The following is a 15,043-nucleotide window of genomic DNA, read 5'->3' as shown; positions in this document are numbered from 1 at the left end:
TTTTGGGCCAAAATATTTTTACATTTTTAATATTGTTTGTTATCATATTATTGTTGTGCTGGGGTACATTGTGACATTTACAAAAGTTCCTACAATATATCATAGTTAAATTCATCCCCTCCATCATTCGCCTTTGTCTTCCCTCCCTCCATTCTTGGAATGGTTTCAATATGTCTTATTTTTCCATTTTCATAAATGAGTACATATTTCCACTACATTCACCCTCCTACCTGCTTTCTTTATATCCTGCCCCTTCCCACTGGTACCAAGCCCTGGATGGGAACTGTTTTATCTCCCTGTTCTCCATTTTTGAAAAAAAGGGCATTTTTGTTTGTTTAAGATAGTTATAGAGGGAGTTTCATTGTGACATTTACACACACACACACACACACACACACATACATGTATGTATTATAACCTGGATTAGTTCATGCCCTAAGCTTTGCATTTTTGAAGGCTTGTATATTGGGGAACACAATACACTTAACATGCAAAGAAGACACCAATATTTAGAATCAAAGATACAAAGATGTCCTCTATATAAATTAGCAAGTAGGCTAGCAGTTAGCTAAAATAAGTACAGCTAATTATGAACCCCTGTGATCTTAAAAGGTGGAAAAAGAAAAAGCAGGATAGACCATGATGAGGACCAGAATGAAGACACTACAAGGACTAATAGGAATTTCAACATTCCCTCACCTCCTCATCACCCCCTCCACCCCCACCCCCCACCCAAATTAAAGAGCACCAGTAATCAGAACATTGTGGGCACAGTCAACTGGAAGGGTTTTCTGTACATCTAATTAGCATAGCAATTCAGTAATGCTCTAAGGTAAATGGATAAAAATCTTAGGCCATGACACTTCTCTGGCAACCCATTCAGGATCCCTCCTTGTCTCATGTGGGAACTTTGTCTTTTTTCTTAACAAACTTCTTGCCTATACACTCACTATCTGTGTTGTTCATGGACTGCATTCTTTGCATTCATGAGAGAAAAAATTCTGCGTGAATCTACAACCCTCAGCCTCTGAGCTAAAATGAGCTGTGCCCTAGCCAGTGCAGCAGACCCCAATATATTGATGAATGTGGCTTTTATTATTGGTTTGAAATTGTTCTTTCATGAAAAGACATTTTTATCTATCTATATTAGAAAAGTAATCAGTGGACACAGGCAGAGAGAGGCCTTTTTCTCTGCTATACCCCTTTAGACACAAATTTTTTTTCACAGAAGGAAATTAATGTCTGCCTCCTGGCCCAGAAAGAGATCAGCATATGTGGCTTCTACCTGTGAAACTGACTCTGCCCAACAAGATGAGGCTCGTTCGATGTGCATCTTTTTCACCACCAGCCTTCCAGAGCTTATTCTGCTCACTTTCCCTCAACCCCTGCCCCCAGAAATCCTTTCACCTATCTCTTTGTTTTTTTTCTATATAAACTTTTTACTATCTTGCCTCTTTTGAATTTCATACTATCAAGGCAATCAAATTCAGGGACCTGAATAAATTTGTAAGACTTTTTCTCTGTTGATTATATAATGTCAGTTCATTTCATAGGCCAAAATTATTAAACATGCAGAAGGAAGAGTCTATATTTAAAACTTCCCTAAACTTTTTATATGTCCTCAAGTCTTTGGTATGAAAAGGGCAATCTGAGCAATGAGAGGTAGCTAAATAGTGGGCGTACTTTTTTTTTTTTTTTAGCGGTAGTAGTGTTTATCTCAGGAATAATCCTGAAGATAAAATGAGATGAATTATGGCCAGCAGTAATGTTAAACTAGGAATTCTTCCTCCTAGCACATAATTGACTATGAAGATCAAGTGTGTCAGAATGAGCATTAGGGAGAATCTCTCTACTGCAATGGCCTAGGGTTGAATCTGAACTTGTGAGATTTTTCTCTATGACTGCCACCATCTACAGTTATAGGGGCTAAGAGAATAATATCCTCAACATATAGCATTTTTCTTTTGGCATGCTAAGAAACATGATTGGGGGACGCTTTCCCTGGAATTCTCCTTGCCTGAATTTAAACTAGGCTACAGAAGGGAACAAAATTACTTCTATGCACTCCTTGAAATCCCATTATCTATCTCAGAAGGAACACCTGGATGGACTTCCTGTGCCTGATGCTGTCCCTTGTGCTCATTTAAATTCCAAAGAGACTGTTCCTGAGATCATTCACTGCTTCAGTAACTATTTATAAACACATAAAACTGTCTATATTCATCACTGTCTCCATCCCCTTTGGAAAATGGGATGTAAATTTGTTCATAATGTTAAAACAATGGGATTTTTTTTCTTTTATTTTCCCCATGCTCTGGTTTTCCAGTTGTGCATATTCATGAATTTATGTGCTTTTTTCTCCTGTTTAACCTTTGTTAGTTCATTTAGGTAAATCTTGAGTATATAGAGGAAAAATTTCCTTTGCCCCTACAAGTTCTTGGGGGAATATTTTCATATCTATGTGCTGACCCTTGTATTAGAGCCAACATGTTCTCTATTTCTATTCTGTAAGTCCACAGATGATATATGTGTCTGATTCGCTTGAGATTTTGTCACAGTGAGAACACATTGCCTGAATATAGGGGATCTAAGTAAAAGCTGTATAAGTTAAGAACTGGGTAAAGCCTTGCTTTCACCACACAGCTGCTTCCTGTAACTCAGGCCCACACCTAACACTGAGCACAGACTTTCAGTTTCATTTCCCAGCATTACCACAATTCCCAGAAATGTTATTTTTAACTCCAGAGATATGGATGTTTGTTGGCTAATGAATGTTGTTTGTATTCTTTTCTATCACACTGCTCTCTCACTCTATTCGTCATACAGTAGCCAGAGTAATTCTTTTAGGGCCTTGAACTTTCTTGGCAAGTGCTGTACCTGCCCCCTAGTCTTTTTGCTTTGAGATTATTTTTTCAGATATCATCCCATACTAATCATACCTAGGCTGGCCATGGATAGCATTCCTCCAACATCTACCTCCCAAGGTGATGGGACCACAGCTATGTGACATCATCCTGCCTTTTCTTTTCTTTCTTTTTTTTTTGTTAGGACCTCTACTGGCTGCGAATCACTATCCTCCTGTTTCCATATGCTGAGTAACTGGAATTATAGGTGTGCACTAGCATGTCTAGCCCAGAGTGACTCTTGTAAATTAGAAGTAGGATGTTATTCTTCTACTAAGACCTACTTCCGATAACTTAATTAATAATTCTTACAATGTCCCATCCTACACTGCTGCTTGTGAAACCTTAAGTCTGACCCTGTCTGTCTTGCTGTTGTAATTAACTACACAAGCTTTCTTGCTGTCCTCAGTCATGCTAGGCACAGTCTCATTTTGGGAGTGTTTTTAAAACTATTTTTACAGTTTTTCTTGTGGTTCACTTCCTCACTTTCTTCAGAATTCACCATATATATACTCCCCACCTCCAAAGTGTGCCCTGATGAAACAATATTAAGTAGTAATCCTCCATGCTCTGTACCCTTTGTACCTTTACTTTGCTATATTTTTCTCCTTAGATTAGGCAGGGACCAAGATCATAGGATACAACCAGCAGCAGATTCTTCCTCCTAAGGCTTCTATTGAGCTAGAATTCTTAGATCTCTTCCCTCATGTGATACACCAGGGTTTGCAACAAGGACAGCAGAATCTTTGATGACACTTGGCTCCCATGGACAACCTGTTTTGTATTTGGAGAGACATTGTTCTTTCTCTGAGATTTGAGGAGCCACTGGAGATCTCATTACCCTATCAGGTTCACTTTACACTGAGTAGGCTGTGCTATACCCTGTGAAGCAATGAAATGGATCAGAAGACTTTCTTAAGACAATGTTCCTTGACAGGAATTGGCAAAACTTTGATATGTTTCTAAGAAAAACTATGATCTATAAGTCATTTGGATGCTTCATTTTGTAATCATTCTGATACCACTTTTGATTATAAGACAAAATAAAATGAGTAGGTTTTATATTCACTAGAGAAAGAGCAATGTCAAAGTGCTTCATATATTTATGAGATGCTCTTATATGGATGAGGGTAGTGGTATGTTTTCAGAGTGAATACACACAAAGTTGATTGCAAATAAGTTTTAAATTAGCCATGATACACACAAAACAGGGTGATTACATCCAAACTGATAGAATAATAAAATGAAATAAATCCCAATCACTAACCCAAATTTAGAGAAAAATACAAGTGAAACCAGAAATCATGGATATACATGAAACTTTTGTGTTTTATAAAGAAAATTTCTCATGTTGGAGGCATGGCTCAAGTTGGAAAGTTACCTGCCTAGCAAGCATGAAGCCCTGAGTTCAAACCCCCATACCACCAATTAAAAAAAAGAAAACTTCTCATGCTTCCTTCTGTGTATTAGCTTTTCATTAACTAGGTAAACTATGTCTTAAAAGAATCAATGTTTGTTTAAGCATCTGTTTTAAAGTCTTTTAAATGATCACTGTAAAACTCCAGTAAACAAACAATTATTTTAGGTTGGTATAGTATAGTTGACCCCATATATTTGTGACTAGAGATGTCTGAGAGTTAAGTATGCTATGAATCTGGGATTTGCCCAAATGTTACGCAAAAGTTTATAAAGTTAAAACTATGTAGGTTTAGGGGAGCGAGGAGGGGACAGAGAGGTAGGGAGACGGGGGAGAAATGGCCCAATGTATGTACATATGAATAAATGAATAAAGAAAAAAACTATGTAGGTTTAGTACATGCAAAATACATGATAAGTGCTATCTCTTGTACAATCTGAATTGCCTAAGGACCTTAACAAAATAGTCAGTGAACCTTAAGCATTTCTGCTATTTGTTTTTAGTACCATTCAAATAGGGTGGGGGGGATAAAATGCCATTTGGGTAGCCCCGCATCTAAAGTCTAGTCTTAATCTGTTCACATTGGCAAAACAAATGTTTTGTATATATGGGATACTTTTGTACATAAGGTAATAAGACTATCTGTGGTCACTTGTGTTGTTTCCTAAACGTGTAAGTTTAATGCTGTACTTTTTTTTCAATGCTGTTAACTTATATAGACTTAACTTGTCAAAGGCAGAGCCACACAAGTTATCATACTAAATCAAAATCAAATTTTAGTTAATTTGTGGGCCCAAAGTCAGTGCTTTTCAGGAGTTTAAGTACTTCTTCCAGTAGCATTCCACCAATGGCCTCTCACAACTCATGTTCTCCCCACACACAAAATTCATAATTTCATTCCAATATCTCCAAAAGGTCTTAATTCATTCTAGCAGCAACTCAAAAATCCCAAGTGCAGAGTCTCATCTTAACCAGATTTGGGAGAGAATTTAAGCACAATTTATGCTGAGGCAAATTCTCAACTGAGCCTCTAAAATCAAACAAGTAATCAACTTTCAAAATGCAATGGCAGTACAGGCAAAGATAGACATTGCCATTCCAAATGGCAACAATAGGAAAGAAGAAAGGAGTAACAAGTCCTAAGTAAGTTCTGTTGGATAGTATTATACAATAACTGAATAATGCTAAATCCAAAGAATTGGGAATAATTTTGACTCTATGCCCTGCTCTGGCTATACTAAGTGAGGTTGACTTCCCAAGGCTTTAAGCATCCCTGAGCCTATGACTTTGTTGGGTTCAGCCCTGAAGCAACCCTAGGCTAGCATTACACTGTGATAGCCCTACAGCCCTGGGGAGTCAGTGGTAGAGAAATTCTGCCCCCAAGGCTCTATTAAAACTAGTGGAGATTGTGGTAGCTCTGCCGCTGTAGCAAGTCTCTGAAGTGCCCTTTGAAACTAAGATTCAGGAAGACGTGCCTCCATAGTTCATGCACTGTACATGCCTACAGAACTAGCACTCTGTGGATGCCACCAAGGATTGCACCTTCCAGATAGGTGACCAGAAACAAACCTGAACCAAACTGAACTACAGCTGGGGCCGTCAAGAGATACTATACCAGAATGTGGGATCTGAGGTGAGCACAACTGCAAATTCCAAGGTCCTGTGAGTTACTTGGTTCCCCTTTAGAAGTCTTTCTGCACTCAAGGCCCTAGCATTATGGGCTCATGATGGGAGAGCAACCTGGAAAAATCTCTGAAATGCCTTTGGGGTCATTCTCACATTGTTTTGACAAATAGCACTAACTTCCTCTTATTCTCACTAATCTCTAACAACTGGTCACATGGACACATCTTTAGTTTCTTTTCTAAACACACTTCATTCTTTTTGTTTGTTTTCTTATCTGCTGAAGATAGAACCCAGGACCTTGTGCATGTTAGGCATGTGCTCTACCACTGACTTACAATCCTAGCCCTACACTTCTTTAATTTTACATGGCCTGGCTAAGAAGTTTCTAAATCTTTCCATTCTGCTTCTTTTTTGCTCTGTTCTTGGATTTTACTCTATATAGTTAAGATTTGCAGCACCCTGTGTGCTTTGCCACTTAGAGATTTCTTCTGCTTAATATGAAGGCTCATCAATCCTAAATTCTGCCTTCTTCATGAATGGACATAATTCAGCCTAATTCTTTACATCTTTATGACAAGAATAATCTTTCCTCTGGTTTCTAATACTTTTTCCTCATCTCCATGGAAAACTGCACAGAATTGCCTTCACCATTCTTATTTCTACCAACATTCTTATCATGACCACGTAAGTAATCTCTGAAAAGTTTCAGATATTCCCTACTTTTCTTTGTCTGAGCACTCACCACAATTTCCCATAACATTCTATTCATGGAAATGCAGGCACTGTCTACCATATTCCTCTGTGTTCTTTTGGCTTTTATTCAATATTCAGTTCCAACACTGCTTTCATATTTTTAGGTATTTGTCATAGCGACATTCCACTTCACTATGAATTTGTCTTATTCTGTTTTGTGTTGCCATTGGCTCATAGTTCCAGAGGCTAGGAAGTCCAAGATCAAGGCACAAGCATCTGAAGACAGCCTTTTGCTGCACCATCACATACAGAAAGCAGAAGGGCAAATGTACTGGGCACAACCTAAATATGCTCACACTTGTAATTTAACCTGGTAACTAACTCATTTTACTAGCCAGCCTGTTTTGCTTGATTGTTCAAGTTTAAAACAGAAACATTATTCTTTGTCTTTCTTTCTCCTTCCCATTCCCTCTGCCTGTGTAGGTTGGAGGTGGGTGGGGAGAATCCAAAATTAATATTCTTTATCCCCAGGCTGGCTCATCATACTCCCTAGTTCCCTGTCTTCCTGACCATAGGAAAGAGGAAACTAATGTCAGCAAGACATACAACTTCAAAAACTAGTACCAGTAAACTGGAAGATAAGTGACCCTAAGGCAAGTATCTAGAACTAAGTCCACTCCTAACATGTATACCCAGAGATCACTTCCTGTACTTTCAATGAAAAATAATCAATTCTACCTCAAAGGAAGGAGAACAGCCCTGTAGGCATGAGTCTATAGCTTTCCTCCTTCACCTGTCAAATTAGTAAGCTTTATTCTCCTTTTCTTCAAGTTCTCACTCTCATTATTTGTGAATCAGCACTGAGTTCAGGGATGGAACTTTCAGTAGCAGAAAGAGGTGAAAGGAGGTTGATTTTATCCTCTTATAATGGCACTAATTCCATCCAATAATATAGTGACTGACTGGGGAGCAAGCAGGGGTCAGTGGGAAGAATTTAAAGAAAAACAAGTCATGTAAAAATTGTACTTATAACCTAAAAGCCACAGAATATCCAGGCACAAGATCAATAATCATCCAACTGGGACATGCATGGGGTTGTAAGAGAAACAACCTCAATGGCAGACATCATGTCTAACCTACTAACCCACATCCTGATATGACAAAAAATGAAATGTTCTTTGTCAAAAAGCCCTACTCAAAAACAACCTATAAAGCAAATATGTAACCTTGCATAACATGCCCTACAATTTATATAAATTCCACCAAGAGAAAGCCTGTAGAATTTAACTCTCTGAGTAGCCCACAATCCCTCTCAAATGTGTATTTTTGTTGAGAAACCCCAATTTTCTTGTTACTCTTACTTTGTATCATTTTTCTCTGATGGTGACAAGAACCTGGAAACACTGAGTAGAGATCTCATTATCTCTTCTTAAGATTTCCCAGCCCTCACCACTGGCAATACCATGAGGGGGCAATCTTCTTGGCCTAATTATTTCTCAAACATATCATACCTTCATATTGTTAAATTGCAAAAAATTTCCACGTAAGTATTTCATGAGAAAAATATTTAAACCGTACCAAATAGGATGACACTATAGCAATCCAATATAGACCTGTGAAGGGAAAATATAAGGAACACCAGCTAGTAGGTAAAAAAGATGTGAGAATAAAGGGAGATTAAAAAAGAGTAAGTTGGAAAGACATTGTGTACCAAATATACATTAAAAGGAAGATGGATAAGTATAACCCTCAAATTATTCCATAAAGTACAAAAGGAAGGGATACTATCAAACATATTCTAGGAAGCCAGTATTACCTTAATACCAAAGCCAGGTAAAGACACATCAAAAACAGGCAGTTACAGGCCAATATCCTTGATAAACACAGATGCGAAAATCCTCAATAAAATACTTGCTAATAAAATCCAACAGCACATTAAAAAGATCATTTACCATGATCAAGTAGGTTTCATTCCAGGGATGCAAGATGGTAGAACAATTGCAAATCAATAAACATAGTACAACACATAAACAGAATCAAGGACAAAAACCACATCATCATATCAGTAGATGCAGATAAAGCCTTTGACAAAATTCAACATCCTTTCACGATAAACTCTGAAAAAATTGGAAATAGAAAGCACATTTCTTAACATTATAAAGACTATATATGCCAACAGTATACTTAATGTGAAAAACTGAAACATTTTCCTCTAAAATCATGAATTAGACAAGGATGTCCAGTCTCTGCACTCTTATTCAACATAGTGAATTCCTAGCTGGAGCAATAAAGCAGGAGAAAGAAATACAAGACATTCAAATAGGGAAGGAAGAAGTCAAATTTTCCCTGTTCGCAGATGATATTACCTGAAAGACCAAAAACACTCTTAGATCTCATAAACACTTTCACCAAAGTTGCAATATACAAATTTAATACAAAAAATCAGTAGCACTTCTATATACTAACAATGAACAGTCTGAGAAAGAAACTAGGAAAACAATACCATTCACAATAGCTTCAAAAAATTAAAATACCTAAAAATATATTTAACAAAGGAGGTGACCAACCTATACAATGAAAACTACAAGTCACTAAAGAAAGAAATCAATAAAGACATCAGAAATGGAAAGACATCCCCTGCTCATGGATTAGCAGAATCAATATTATGGAAATGTCTGTAGTGCTGAAAGCAATCTATATGTTCAATGCAATCCCTATCAAAATCCCAACATTCTTCACTGGGATAGAAAAGTCAATCTTAAAGTTCATATGGAAGCACAAAACACCTTGAATAGTCAAAGCAATGAGCCAAATGAGGAACTCTGGAGGTAACAATACCTTACTTCAAACTATACTACAGATCCATAGTAATAAAAACAGTACAGAACTGGCACAAAAAAACAGACATGAAGACCAGTGGAATAGAATAGAAGACCCTGACACAAACCCATACAACTATAGTCATTGATTTTTTAAAATTTTTATTGTTTTATTATTCATATGTGCATACAATCCTTGGGTCATTTCTCCCCCCTGCCCCCACCCCCTTCCTTACCACCCACTCTGCCCCTCCCTCTCCCCCATCCCCTCAATACCCAGCAGAAACTATTTTGCCCTTATCTCTAGTTTTGTTGAAGAGCGAGTATAAGCAATAATAGGACGGAAAAAGTGTTTTTGCTGGTTGAGATAAGGATAACTATACAGGGAGTTGGCTCACATTAATTTCCTATGCGTGTGTGTTACCTTCTAGGTTAATTCTTTTTGATCTCACCTTTTCTCTAGTTCCTGGTCCCCTTCTCCTATTGGCCTCAGTTGCTTTTAAGGTATCTGCTTTACTTTCTCTGCATTAAGGGCAACAAATGCTAGCTAATTTTTTAGGTGTCTTACCTATCCTCATCCCTCCCTTGTGTGCTCTCGCTTTTATCATGTGCTCAAAGTCCAATCCCCTTGTTATGCTTGCCCTTGATCTAATGTCCACATATGAGGGAGAACATATGATTTTTGGTCTTTTGAGCCAGGCTAACCTCACTCAGAATGATGTTCTCCAATTCCATCCATTACCAGCGAATGATAACATTTCATTCTTCTTCATGGCTGCATAAAATTCCATTGTATATAGATACCACATTTTCTTAATCCATTCATCAGTGGTGGGGCATCTTGGCTGTTTCCATAACTTGGCTATTGTGAATAGTGCTGCAATAAACATGGGTGTGCAGGTGCCTCTGGAGTAACCTGTGTCACAGTCTTTTGGGTATATCCCCAAGAGTGGTATTGCTGGATCATATGGTAGATCAATGTTTAGCTTTTTAAGTAGCCTCCAAATTTTTTTCCAGAGTGATTGTACTAGTTTACATTCCCACCAACAGTGTAAGAGGGTTCCTTTTTCCCTGCATCCTTGCCTTGGAGTTTCTTGAGTGTCTCCTGTACATTTTGGTTGACCATATCCAGTATCATCTCTATAAAATTCTCATTGAGTACCTGCAGTATGTCTTCTTTTAAATTATTCTTGTGGGTTTCATTGGGTTCTTTGGTATAGTTTATGTTTTCTTCATTTTCCTCTGTTTCCTGTACTAATTTTTTGCTGTGGGGAAACTGGTTTCTCTGTTTTATCTGTCTTCCCATCATTGCCCTTGATATTGTTATTGTCCCTGTACTGTGTGCAATTAAGTATTTTCTGGCTTGTAATAATAGCACTTTGATATTTAGAATGTAAGGGTGAGAGGGGATAGAAAGCAAAGAAGTCAAAGGAAAAGGGAAAAACAAATAATCAAGTAGAAAAAAACAAAGAAACAAACAAATAAAGTTTCAAAGATATAAACAGGGAGAGACAGTGTACTAATCAACCATAAACTTGTCCGCGTCTTCCCAAGCCGTGTGGGCACGGGCAACTGTTTAACATGAAGTGAGATGCTCTGCGCAGGCTGGAGGTGTGGAGGAGTCAAAGTTTTGCCTCTTCTTAGTGGCCTTGCCTGCAAGGTGTGTCTCCAGCATTTCTCCAAGATTTCACTGTAGGAGGCATGCTTTCTGCTTCCTCCCTCTAGCCACCATCTTAGAATCACCTCCAGTCATTGAATTTTGACAAAGGTGCCCAAAATATTCACTGAAGAGAAAACAGAAACTTCAACAAATGTTGCTGGTAATGCTGGATTTCCACCTGTAGAAGACTGAAACTAGATCCCAGCCTCTCATCTTGTACAAACATCAATTTAAAATGGATTAAAGATCTTAATGTAAGCTCTGAAACAATGAAATTAATCCAGGAAAAAATAAGGAGTGCATTGGGCCACAGAGGAGTAAGTAATAACTTTATGAATGAAACTCCCATAGCTCAGCAATTAAGAGAAAGTATTGACACATGGGACTGCATAAAACTAAAAATCTTCTGCACAGCAAAGGAGACAGTCACTAGACTGAATAAACAGTTTACAGAATAGAAGAAAATCTTTGCAAGCTATACATTTGGCAAGGGATTAATAACCAGAATATATAAAGAGCTAAAAAACTAACCTCTCAAAGAATCAACAACTCACTGAATAAATGGGCAAATGAGCTGAAGAGACAGTTTTCAAAAGAAGAAGTGCAAATGGCCAATAAAAACATGAAGAAATGTTCAAGATCTTTGGACAAAAAGGAAATACAAAACAAACAACATTTAGATTCTACCTCACCCAATCAGAATGGCTGTTATCAATAACACAAACAACAACAAATGGTGGCGAGAATGTGGGGGAAAAGGAATACTTCAACACTGTTGTGGGAATGTAAATTTGTGCAACTGCTATGGAAAGCAAAATGGAGGTTTCTCAAAAAACTAAAAGTAGAGCTACCACCCAATGCAATGATACCATTCCTGGACATATATCTGAAAGAAGTACTCCAGGATATTATAGAACCACTTTCACACCCATGTTTATTGCAGCACTAATTATAATAGCCAGGCTTCAGAAGCAGTCCAGATGCCCCACAACTGATGAATGGATTAAGAAAATATGGTATATATACACAATGGAGTTTTATTCAGCCATAAAGAAGAATGAAATTATGTTGTTTGCAGGTAGATGGATGGAACCTTGAGCCATAGTACCTCTCTTGTCCCATTCTATTGCCAACCCTGGTTGGTGTCTGGGCTTTTCACTTTCTCTCAGTATCCTTGAGTAAGTCTTTTTCTTCAATGTATTATATAAGGTCAGATTGTTTCAAGTGGTACTAAGTTAGGAAACTGAAAACTTTTTGCTGTTTCTCAGACTTTTTAATTTTTATTTTATAATCCTGGGAAAAAATGCTAAGGATGATCATACAGCCCAACTTTTTAGTTTTACCAAGGGAGCACATTGAAAATAGCATCAGTTATCAAAATGGTTTCTTTAGTGACAAAACAGACTAGTAAAAAGAAAATATAGACATGATATAAAAGACATAGATAACATTTTAAATTAAAGAAACATTGGCATACAAAATCACAGTGTTTATCTTTATTAGTTTATTTTAAGTAAATATGCCCATACTCCATTAAGAGTTTTTAGTGGTCTAGTGTTTGGGAAGTCCTGCTGAATGAAGTCAGTTTCCCTGAGAGCCTCAGACCAGCCTCATTATGCTCCACTTACATACAATGCCATTCACCTGTCACCTCTGTGGTACAGTCCTCAGAAATTCACAGACCCCTTAGTTTTAATCATTACTGTCTCTTCCTTTTATTCTTTCATTCCTGAAGTAGATGGAGTTTATCTGATACATTGGGGTTTTTTTCTGTCTTTTCTATTAGCTGGTTAATAGCAGCTGCTGCTAGCACCAGGAACAAAGCCTGCTGGTCTGTGCCTTCTGTTACCCTTGGAGCAGCAGGAGCACTGGGTCCTGCTTATACAGGTTTGCCAGTTTCCCTGGCGTTGGGGTGAAGGTAGCAGGTCATGTATTTGGTTGGAGTGTGGAGCCCTGAGTTCCCACGTGTGCCTTCAGGCACAGGGGATCGGGAGTGTTGAGCTGCAAGTAGCTCTTCCCATTCTTTTTGTGTTTAGTTTGTTCTCTATTTATGGATTTGAATAGGGTTTTATTTCTTGCTGGTTATGGGACCCCATTGGTGCCTTTTGGGATCCTCTGATCTTCCTTCCTCAGGGTAGTTAGGCCATCTGGGACATTATTAGGATTATTACTTTAGCTCAGAGTGAGTTGGAAAGATCTTGGAGCTGTGTCTAACCAGAATGACATCCTACTTCCAATTTAAAAAAATCACTTTGGCTGCTGTGTGAAGAATAAAGTGACAGTGGAGTAGGGTATAGAAGAATGGAAAAAATAGAAAATTGAGAAAGAAAATATGAATATAAGCCAGGAAAGGTACTATAACAGTTTGGGTGAGGATAGTATCACTGCTGTACATGGTGTTGGAATTAAAGACCCTCTGGTGCTGAAAACAGACACACAAGAGACAGAAAATCTTGTCAAGGCAATTTTTTTGATTAAAAAGCTGCAAATATGTGCCCACTCCAGCTAAGCAGACACACAAGCACAAAATGGATGACAGTGGCTCCTCCTTATATCCCTGACACAGTTGTACCTGCCCCTCACTTGGGATTTGTCCAGGTCAAAGATTCACAGTCTTTCCTGATTGGCTGAAAGGCTTGGGGGATGGGTTAGGGCATGCAGTTTGGCGGGCAATGGAGTCATACAGGAATCGGGAAGAAGAAGCAAGGACCCCTTAAACATGTAAGTCACCTAAGATGGTGACCTGAGGAATTTTTAAGTAATCTAAGGGGGTAACAAATACTTTGATAAAAAAGATCATTTTTCTTACAATTGTACAAGTTGTCTGAATCTGGATATATTGTGATGCAGAATATTAATATAATGTGGCACTGTTTTGATTATGGGTTCAACAAGATATGCTTAAGCTGAAATATGATCAAATATGTACATTTATAGTTTGAAAGATCAGAGTATTTTACAAACTAGTATCCCACATTATGTCACCTACAAATCTTCTTTGACCAAATGAACCAACTCTGTATTAGCTTCCTCCTCAAATTCCAGGGGATATTGGGGTTTTATTAATATCTTCTCATGCTTTCAATAATCACCAACTGTCAGAAATCAATTTACTACCCTGGAGGGCCAGCAAAATCCATAGCTGCTGCCATGTCACTACATTTTCTCATCAAGCATATTTATGCCACTTTTTAAAATTTTTTTATTATCATATTATTGTGGTACTGGGAGTACATTGTGACATTTACAAAAGTGCTTACAATATATCTTAAATTTACCTCCCCCTCATCATTCTCATTTATCCTCTGTCCCCCATTTTAGAATAGTTTCAACATTTCTAATTTTTTCATTTTCATACATAAGTATATAAGTATATTATATTTCCACACTATTCACTCTCCTACAAACTTTTCTTATATCCTTCCCCCACATAGTTACTAACCTCCACACAGAATGTTTTACCTTCTTGTCCTCTATTTTTGCAAAAGAAGAGACTTTTTGTTTAAGATATCTATAGAGTTTCATTATAACATTTCCATGTATATATGTATTGTATCCCAAATTGGTTATCCCCCTCCATTTTTCTACTTTCTACATTAGTCCTATTCTTGAGGTGATTTTAACATGTTTAAAAATTCTATATCCATTCTTGTATAGAAAGTACATAACCCATATTTACCTTCTTTACTTCTTTCATTTAACCACACCATCCTGTCTCTCCTTAGCATAACCTGTTTTTCATTTTGACTTTCATTGTTTTGATGTTTGCATGTTGTATAACACTTTCAAGGTAGCCAAGTATATTGAAGCTTACCATGTCCAAAGTCTCTCAGGACTCTCAGCAAGGGAACTTATCCTGAATCCACACACACTATCTACTTTTCTTTATATACTAATTCTCTACACTTTCTATTCCAGATATACA

This window comes from Castor canadensis, chromosome 1 (assembly GCF_047511655.1).
Source record: "Castor canadensis chromosome 1, mCasCan1.hap1v2, whole genome shotgun sequence".
Classification (NCBI taxonomy): Eukaryota; Metazoa; Chordata; class Mammalia; order Rodentia; family Castoridae; genus Castor; species Castor canadensis.
Note: the sequence above shows the minus strand (reverse complement) of the source record.